We start from the raw sequence: 10,802 nt of genomic DNA, 5'->3' as shown, positions 1-10,802 counted from the left end.
CACACACACACACACACACACAAGCTGATTAGAATTACCTTACGCTAACGCAATCTTCCGCTGGAACAACCAACACACACACACATGTATGCACGCATGCAGCCACACACACACACTCAAAAACACACACACGCACTCCTAAAAACACACACACAGAGTATACTAAAATGACTATTGGCTAAGATCTAACTCGCCCACGTACTGAAACCTGATAACAAATTCCATGTGAAAGTGAAAGTTAAGAGGATTGTTCTGGAAAGGCTTTCCAGCTTCTGCTTTTTTTACTACCAGCAATGAAAAAATAACAAGCAGTACTTTCAGTCAGACCAACTGGTAGAAATAGAGTCCATGTCATTGCCTGGCCGACCGAAAGTACAAGAACACGGACCATATTATAGACAGTACCAGTCAAAAGTTTGGACACACCTACTCCTTCCAGGGTTTTTATTTATTTTTACTATTTTCTACATTGTAGAAGAATATTGAAGACATCATAACTATGAAATTACACATATGGAATAATGTAGTAACCAAAAACATGTTAAACAAATCAAAATAGATTTTATATTTGAGATTGTTCAGAGTAGCCAACCTTTGCCTTGATGACAGCTTTACACACTCGTAATATAGAGAGGAAGGACAGTCAATGCGGAACATTTCAAGAACTTTGACATTTTTTTCAAGTGCAGTTGCAAAATAAAGGGCTCCCTATTGGTGCAGCGGTCTAAGGCACATCTCAGTGCTTGAGGCTTCACTACAGACACTCTGGTTCAAATCCAGGCTGTTTCACAACCAGTCGTGTTTGGGAGTCCCATAGGGCGGTGTGAAATTTGCCCAGCGTCGTCTGGGTTTGGCCTGTGTTGGCTGTCATTGTAAATAAGAATTTGTTCCTAACTGACTTGGCTAGTTAAATAAAGGTTCAATTAAAAAATATATAGATATATGATGAAACTGACTCTAATGAGCACCGCCACAAGAAAAGAAGACCCAGAGTTACCTCTGCTGAAGAGGATAAGTTCATTAGAATTGCGCCTCAGATTGCAGCCCAAATAAATGCTTCACAGAGGTCAAGTAACAGACACATCTCAACCTCAACTGCTCAATTAGTATCTGGTAGCATTGCCTTTATATTGTTTAACTTGGGTCAAACGTTTCGGGTAGCCTTCCACAAGTTTCCCATAATAAGTTGGGTGAATTTTGGACAATTCCTCTGTCAGGATTTGGCCAGGGTTGTTCCGTTTTTTGGTCACTAGATGCCCCCATTGTGCTTTTTGACCTTTTGTTTTCCCTTGATCCCCATTATTATTTGCGCCTGTGCCTCGTTTCCCCTGATTGTATTTAAACCCTTAGTTTTCCTCAGTTCTTTGCTCTGTGTTTGTATGTTAGCACCCAGCCCTAGTATTCTGTGAACTCTTGTTGATCCCGGTGGACTCTCTTGTGGAATTCTGTTTTTTGTTCTTGTTTATTTATTTTTGAGTAGCTTTTGAGGCTTTTTATGCTATACCTACCACCTTGTGGATTTACCTTTTTGTCTTGGAGGATTACCTTTGTTCTTGTGGAGTGTTTTCCTGAAGGACTTCACTTTTTTACTTCATTAAATACACCGTCTCAAGTACTGCTGTGTCTGCCTCATCTTCTGGGTTCTGCCGAACTATTCGTGGCTCAGTTGGTTAAGTGACTGTTTCTCACTCCGGAGACCTGGGTTCGTAACCGGGTCCTGACATCCTCCTGACAGAGCTGACGTAACTGAGTCAGGTTTGTTGGCCTACACAGAAACAACATCCCACAACTGAAGGTGGGAAAAAGGGCTGCCTAAGTATGATCCCCAATCAGAGACAACGATAGACAGCTGCCTCTGATTGGGAACCATACCCGGCCAACAAAGTGTGTGTGTGTGTGTCGTCAAGTGTCAGTCTCTGGGGGAAGCAAATAAACAGAACTGTTCATTCTCTTCATCAGTGCGATGAGGTAACAGTGGAGCCTGTGGGGACATATAACAACGTGACACCAAGAGTAAGTCAGAGGGAGAGGTGGTGATGGGTGGGCCATAGAAATCACTCATTCATTACTATAGGGGGTTGGTGCTTGGCTGTATTGCTGGGGGTCAGGTCTGGAGGGTTAATGAGGGCTGAAGACAGGCAGTGTTTGGGGTCAAGTTTGGGGACAGGGAGCAGGGGGGCAGTAGGGGAGTAAAGGGTGCAGAGAATTGAGGGCCACATTACCACCCTATTGACCCCTGTTACCTGTGGTATGAGGAATGGGGCTCACGTACACCAGAGCTGAAATGGAAATGGTCCTTTTCTCCAGGTTGCTACAGGTTACTAAGTGTAAATATTTTGACCTAGCGGAGGCTGACACACTGAAACACTGTCCTGTTTTCTAGCCTCTTGGTTTGAAACCCTGTTGTGTCCACACACATACACTGAGTTTAGGAAGTCTGCGGGTGGCAAGGAGCACTAATCCCAGCCATCTAATAAACAGGATGCTGGTGAAGTCAGAGGGGAGAGGAGAGAGGGACGAGGCATGTGGAAAGAGAAGAGGGGGAGATGAGAGGAGAGAAGAGGGGAGATGAGAGGAGAGAGGAGGGGAGGGGAGGGGAGAGAGGAGGGGAGGGGAGAGAGGAGGGGAGGGGAGGGGAGAGAGGGACGAGGCATGCGGAAAGAGAAGAGGGGGAGATGAGAGGAGAGAGGAGGGGAGGGGAGGGGAGAGGAGAGAGGGACGAGGCATGCGGAAAGAGAAGAGGGGGAGATGAGAGGAGAGAGGAGAGAGGAGGGGAGGGGAGGGGAGAGGAGAGAGGGACGAGGCATGCGGAAAGAGAAGAGGGAGATGAGAGGAGAGAGGAGGGGAGAGGAGAGAGGAGGGGAGGGGAGGGGAGAGGAGAGAGGGACGAGGCATGCGGAAAGAGAAGAGGGGGAGATGAAAGGAGAGAGGAGGGGAGAGGAGAGAGGAGGGGAGGGGAGATGAGAAGTGGTAGAGGAGAGAGGAAAGAGAAGAGAGGGAGATGAGAGGAGAAAGGGGTGAATGAAGAGTGAGAGAGGAGGGGAGGGGAGATGAGAAGTGGTAGAGGAGAGAGGAAAGAGAAGAGAGGAGAGAGGTGCAGGCCCAACTCCAGGATAACATTTTAAATTCATCCTGGGGCACAACTAGTATTGCTTTAGAGCCCTAATAAAACAAGGTAGTTTGGTCCTACTACTATTCACAAATGTATCTGATATGTAGCCATACACATTAACAACTGTTGTTTTATCAAATAACACAAAAAAAGATATGCACCTCAATACCACATACAAGTTTACCTGAAATGCAGCCTTATCTGCCGTAGGCCTACACATTTGCACCTACTGTACCAACAAGCACAGATTAGCTCGGCGGAATGAGCACCACAGAATCAAAGATTCTTCATAGCTTAAACTTCAGTAATTCAACTATAGGCTACATTCCTGTCAAATATGTGACACTACACGAGTGTAACCAAGACCGTTTCTTACAGGTTTGAAATATTTGATGTTGGGGAGAGTTTCACACACACACACACACACACACACACACACACACACACACACACACACACACACACACACACACACACACACACACACACACACACACACACACACACACACACACACACACACACACACACACACACTATAGCAAGAGAGCAGGGAGGGGGTGTTTTCATAGTATTGACATCACATTTACATTAGCCTATAACACAACTAATGTGTAATGCAAATGAATGATACAGAGTGAATGTTTCTACTTTTTTTAGTAGGCTACACACGGTATTGGTCCTACTACTGCGACAAAATGTACTCAATGTAGGCCTATCTGAAATGCATCCATATACAGAACAACTGTCGTTTTAAAAACAAGAAAGCAAATTGAGGAGAAGCCCCACGAAGACTGGACCATGGACAGAAGGCTACTGCCAGTCAGCGCAATGAAAGGATAACGTTAGATGCGCTGCCATTTTCAGCACCACCGGAGTGGACAGCGAGCACTGCCCTAGGGCTCACAACCATTAGGCTACATTGGTCATTGTCCATATACCCATCAAATAACCCAAGGCTGTATATCTATCAAGAGCAATAAGACCGACAAAAGGAAGAAGCCTAATGGCATTAAGATTCATAGATACATCTAAAAGTTGCATTGAAGGAAAATGGCCTAAACTATACATTCAAAAATGAGCCAAACAACCAGTAGGTTTACATGAGGGAAAACCAATGGCTAAATAATTCTGGAACAGTGGCCAGGGCCATAAAGGTTGTAGATAACCATTTAGAGGAGTTGCAGCCTCCTCCATGCGTGTTGAACATCATGAGAAGTTTCTGATTCCAAAATGTACTTTTCAGGTCCCTCTCAAATGCCATCTGTACAAGCTGGGCTTTTCGTTAATGTAACATACTCTGTGTTCACTGAATAGGTTCTTCAGGTTTTTTACTCTCGCACTTTGCCCCAAAAATGTTAATCATGTTTCAGTGCCAACAGCACAGTCGTCATTGCTGACAAAGGCCCGCCGTGACTTTGAAGAACACTGATGGGGTCCATCCAGCTGGCTGTGGTTGCGATTTTATTTTGCAAGAATGTGCGAGCCACAATAAACTCTGCTTCCCCTGGTTCAGTTCGTCAGGTGCTAGTGGCTGGGGTAACGGAGGTGCAGGTGCTAGTGGCTGGGGTAACGGAGGTGCTGGGGTAACGGAGGTGCAGGTGCTAGTGGCTGGGGTAACTGAGGTGCAGGTGCATGTTGTAATGTTACCCTGGTTCTGCTGGTGCTAGGCCCTTTTTTTGATAATGTTGGTCAGCAGACGGCGTAGGGAATGGGCGGGTATTACATTTGATGCTAGGCTCCTCAACCTCAGTGGCCAGGCCTGCAGACTGCTCGGTGAGCTTGGCATCGCACTCAAAATGATGCCCAGCCATTTTCAGATATTCATGCTGATCAAACTAGCTATAATTATTCAGTGCTCCGCTACCAAAACATAACAAAGCTAGTAGCTAATAGCTAGTGTAACAGTATAACTTTAGACCGTCCCCTCGCCCATACCCGGGCGCGAATCAGGGACCCTCTGCACACATCAACAACAGTCACCCACGAAGCATCGTTACCAATCGCTCCACAAAATCTGCGGCCCTTGCAGAGCAAGGGGAACAACTACTTCAAGGTCTCAGAGCGAGTGACATCACCGATTGAAACGCTAGTTAGGAGAGGGGTGAGGAGATGAGAGGGGGGAGAGGAGAGGAGAGAGGAAAGTGAAGAGAGGGGAGAGCAGTGAGAGAGGTGAGGAAAGACGAGAAAGGGTAGAACGCAAAGAGGGGAAAGAAAAGAGGAGAGATGAGAGGAAAGTGTGCTGTTGGTTAGGGAAAAGAAACCCGACACCAGAAAGTCAGTGATGCTTCCTCCCATTTTATTGAACCAGTTTTGCAGTAAAACAAAGACTTTTGTGAGTTAATTAGATGCTGCGTTGGCAGAGAATACCATCCTTCTCGGCTCTCAATAAATAGTCCTCTTAAATAAGGTAGACTTTACGGCAGAGGATAGAAAAACAGTTAATCCTAAAATGACCCGGCACACAGATACACATATCTATCTCTCTCAATCCCCCTTCTTTCTCTTACGTCTGTTTTTCTGAAACCCTCTGTATTATTGTTTCTCAATTACTTGTGTGACACTTTTTTAACCCTAGCTTATAAACAGAGCTATATTAATGCAAATGTCGTTTTTTCTGAAGAGAACTATCCATTTTCTTTCTATATTTGAGTCAATACACTAGGGTGCGTATGACATCAGAGTAACATTAAGACAATGTTTGGGATATGGAGAGGAAAGGGCAGAGTTGTTTCCCATGACAAGAGTGTAATGATAGGTCCGTACTGATGATAGATTTAACACTGTACTGTGCAGGACAAACAACTGAGCAAGCATGGTGAGAAACAGAGCGGGAGAGAACAAGAGAGATAGAAAAAGAGAGAGAGAGAGAGAGAAAGAAAGAAAGAGACAGAAAGAGAGTGGAAGAGCGGGAGAGAGAAAGAGCGAGAAAGAGAGAGGTGTGTTTGTACTACACTGTATGATGAGTGGGACGCAATGTAAAGAGTTGCATAACATACAGTACATGTAGACACTCGAGTACAGAGGAGCAACATTGAACCTACCCTTAACATTGTCACGAGTCCGACCGAGGGTGTTTCCCCTTCCCGGGCGGGTGGCGCTCGGCGGTCGTCATCACCGGCCTATTAGCTGCCACTGATTGTTTTTCCTCTCCCTCCTTGTATGTTGATTGGTAGCACCTGTTCATGTTTAATTAGTTTGTCTTTATTAGACAGCCGGCCCGCCTGGTTGTTGTGCGGGATTATTTTCATTGTAACCTTCGGCTCTGTTGTAGAGGTACGTGTTTAGTGCCTAGTCGTGTATTTCTTCATTGTATTTTTTCCCCTGTGTTTGGGAAAGTTACTTTTGTGAGCACCCTGTGGTGCGTTGGTGCTAGTAAAAGACGCACAGCATTGAACTCTGTCTCCTGCATTTTGACTCCACACCCACGACACCCGGAGCATTACAGAATCCCGCACCTATTAGATTGATGGAGTCAGCAGGAGCAGCAGCCAACCCTCTCCCATCGATGGAGGAACGGGTTCTCCACCACACCACCGTCCTCCATCGGATCGGATCCGCGATGGATCAAGTGATGGAGAGAATGGAAAGATGGGAGAGGAGTGGTCTCTCTCCACCTTCGGCACCCACGGTTCCGGACTCCCCATCTCCCGACTCCAGCACCCTCCGTCTGACGCTACCGAGGGCTTATGATGGAGCGGCGGCGGGTTGCCAGGGGTTTCTGCTTCAGCTGGAGCTATACCTGGCCACCATCAGACCCACTCCCTCAGGAGCAGAGAGGGTGAGTGTCCTCATCTCCTGCCTCATGGGTCGTGCTCTGGAGTGGGCGAACGCAGTCTGGAATGGCCCAGACTCAGCGCGGGAGCACTACACAGAGTTTTCCTGCCGTTTCCGTGCCGTGTTTGATCACCCTCTAGACGGCCGAGCGGTGGGAGAACGACTATTTCATCTCAGGCAGGAGAAGAGGAGCGCCCAGGATTACGCGCTGGAGTTCCGGACCTTGGCAGCCGGATCTGGGTGGAATGACAGGGCCCTTATGGACCACTACAGGTGTAGTCTCCGAGAGGACGTCCGCCGGGAGTTAGCGTGTCGGGACACCACTCTGTCACTGGATCAGCTGATCGACATGTCCATTCGACTGGATAATCTACTGGCTGCCCGCGGGCGTTCAGAGAGGGTTCTGTGCGTTCCACCACCCAGCCCCTCCGCTCCCATTCCCATGGAGTTGGGAGGGGCTACGCCGAGGGGTACCGGAGGAGGTGGCCTTCCCTGCACCAACTGTGGTCGGAGAGGGCACACGTCTGATCGGTGCTGGGGGGGTCCGTCTGGGAGTAGAGATGGCAGGCGGAACGCTTCTCGGTCACCCCAGGTGAGTCAGCATCAGACTCACCCAGAACCCCTTGTTGGCTATATGTTTGTCTTAATCTCTTTCCTTCACTTTTTTCCCTCTTCCCAGCATAGGGCGCTAGTCGATTCAGGCGCAGCTGGGAACTTTATGGATCGCGGACTCGCCCTTAAGTTAGGGGTTCCGCTGGTGCCGATAGATTCTCCTTTCCCCGTGCACTCCCTAGATAGCCGGCCATTAGGGTCAGGGATGGTCAGGGAGACCACGGTCCCACTGGACATGGTGACGCAGGGGAATCATAGGGAGCGTATCAGTTTTTTTTATTATTGATTCGCCTGCGTTTCCAGTGGTGCTGGGGACTCCCTGGCTGGACCGGCACAATCCTAAAATTTCGTGGAGACAGGGGGTTCTCCAGGGGTGGTCAGAGGAGTGTTCTGGAAGGTGTTTGGGAGTTTCCATCGGTGCCACGTCGGTGGAGAGTCCAGACCAGGGTTCCACGGTGTGCATTCCCCCCGAGTATGCCGATTTGGCAATCGTAAAGTGAAAGCGACTAAATTACCACCTTATCGACCGGGAAGGGATTGTACGATAGATCTCCAGGTAGACGCTGCGCTTCCCAAGAGTCACGTGTACCCACTGTCCCAGGAGGAGACGTTGGCAATGGAGACATATGTCACGGAGTCGCTGGGACAGGGGTACATTCGGCCCTCCATTTCACCCGTCTCCTCGAGTTTCTTTTTTTGTGAGGAAAAAGGAGGGAGGTTTGCGTCCGTGTATCGATTATAGAGGTCTAAACGCCATCACAGTGGGGTATAGTTACCCTCTACCTCTCATCGCTACGGCGGTGGAATCGTTCCACGGAGCGCAGTTCTTCACAAAACTGGATCTCAGGAGCGCGTATAGTCTGGTGCGTATTCGGAAGGGAGACGAGTGGAAAACCGCATTTAGTACTACATCCGGCCACTATGAGTAGCTCGTCATGCCGTATGGGTTAAAGAATGCTCCAGCCATTTTCCAATCCTTTGTAGACGAGATTCTCAGGGACCTGTGCGGGCAGGGAGTGGTTGTTTATATCGATGACATTCTGATCTACTCGGCCACTCACACCGCGCATGTGTCTCTGGTGCGCAAAGTGCTTGGTAGACTGCTGGAGCATGACCTATACGTCAAGGCTGAGAAATGCGTGTTCTCTAAACGAGCCGTCTCTTTTCTGGGATATCGCATTTCCACCTCGGGGGTGGTGATGGAGGGTGACCGCATTAGGGCCGTGCGTAATTGGCCGACTCCAACCACGGTAAAGGAGGTGCAGCGGTTTTTGGGTTTTGCCAACTACTACCGGAGGTTTATCCGGGGTTTTGGCCAGATAGCGGCTCCCATTACCTCACTGCTGAAGGGGGGCCCGGTGCGATTGCAGTGGTCAGCACAGGCGGACAGAGCATTCAACAAGTTGAAGGCGCTGTTCACTGATGCGCCCGTGTTGGCGCATCCGGACCCCTCTCTAGCATTCATAGTGGAGGTGGACGCGTCCGAGGCTGGGGTGGGTGCCGTGCTATCACAGCGCTCGGGTACGCCACCAAAACTCCGCCCCTGCGCTTTCTTCTCAAGGAAGCTCAGCCCAGCGGAGCGTAACTATGATGTGGGGGACCGGGAGTTGCTAGCGGTGGTTAGAGCTCTGAAGGTGTGGAGACACTGGCTTGAGGGGCTAAGCACCCTTTTCTCATCTGGACCGACCACCAGAATCTGGAGTATATTCGGGCAGCAAGGAGACTTAACCCACGTCAGGCAAGGTGGGCCATATTCTTCACCCGGTTCCGGTTTACTTTGTCTTATAGACCGGGCTCCCAGAACGTGAAGGCTGACGCACTGTCCCGCCTTTACGACACCGAGGATGGGTCCACCGAACCTACTCCCATCCTTCCCGCCTCAAAGCTGGTAGCCCCAGTGGTATGGGAGGTGGACTCGGACATCGAGCGGGCGTTACGGGCGGAACCCGCGCCTCCTCAGTGTCCAGCGGGGCGAAGGTACGTGCCGCTTGATGTTCGGGACAAGCTGATTCGGTGGGCTCACGTCCTACCCTCCTCGGGTCACCCTGGGGTGACGAGGACAGTGGGGAGCCTTCAGGGGAGGTATTGGTGGCCTACGTTGGTTAAGGACATTAAGGGTTATGTCTCCTCTTGCTCAGTGTGCGCTCAGAGTAAGGCTCCTAGGCACCTTCCTAGAGGGAAGCTACAACCCCTCCCCGTTCCACAGCGGCCATGGTCACATCTGTCCATAGATTTCCTGACCGATCTTCCGCCGTCTCAGGGGAACACCGCGGTTCTAGTGATTGTGGATCGGTTTTCTAAGTCCTGCCGTCTCCTCCCGTTGCCCGGTATCCCTACAGCCCTGCAGACTGCGGAGGCATTATTTACCCATGTCTTTCGGCACTACGGGATGCCGGAGGACATCGTTTCTGATCGGGGCCCCCAATTCACGTCTCGGGTATGGAGAGCGTTCATGGAACGCTTGGGGGTCTCTGTCAGCCTGACCTCCGGTTATCACCCCGAGAGTAATGGGCAGGTGGAGAGAATGAACCAGGAGGTGGGTAGGTTTCTGCGGTCGTATTGCCAGGATCGGCCAGGGGAGTGGGCACGATACATTCCCTGGGCTGAAATGGCTCAGAACTCACTACGCCACTCCTCTACTAACGTGTCCCCTTTTCAGTGTGTGTTGGGATACCATCCGGTCCTGGCACCATGGCATCCGAGCCAGACCGAGGCTCCTGCGGTGGAGGAATGGGTACAGCACTCCAAGGAGATTTGGAGGGCCGTACAGGAATCTCTACAACAAGCGAGTGGACGGCAGAAGAGGAGTGCTGACCGCCACCGCAGTGAGGCCCCCGTGTTTGTACCGGGGGACAGGGTCTGGCTCTCGACCCGAAACCTACCTCTCCGCTTGCCCTGCCGGAAGCTGGGTCCGCAGTGTGTAGGGCCCTTTAAAGTCCTGAGGAGAATAAACAAGGTCTGTTATCGATTACAACTCCCTTCCTATTATCGTATTAACCCCTCGTTTCATGTGTCTCTCCTCAGGCCGGTGGTAGCTGGTCCCCTGCAGGACAGTGAGGTACCGGAGGTCCCTCCCCCCCCTATGGACATCGAGGGGACCCCGGCGTACACGATCCGGGCCATTCTGGACTCAAGACGCCGGGTGAGGGGCCTGCAGTACCTCGTGGACTGGGAGGGGTACGGTCCGGAGGAGAGGTGCTGGGTACCGGTGGGGGACATCTTGGATCCATCCATGTTGAGGGATTTCCATCTCCTCCATCCGGATCGCCCTGCACCTCGTCCTCCGGGGCGACCTCGAGGC

Source organism: Oncorhynchus keta, chromosome 27, assembly GCF_023373465.1.
Source record: "Oncorhynchus keta strain PuntledgeMale-10-30-2019 chromosome 27, Oket_V2, whole genome shotgun sequence".
NCBI classification, from domain to species: Eukaryota; Metazoa; Chordata; class Actinopteri; order Salmoniformes; family Salmonidae; genus Oncorhynchus; species Oncorhynchus keta.
This window is presented reverse-complemented; position numbering follows the sequence as displayed.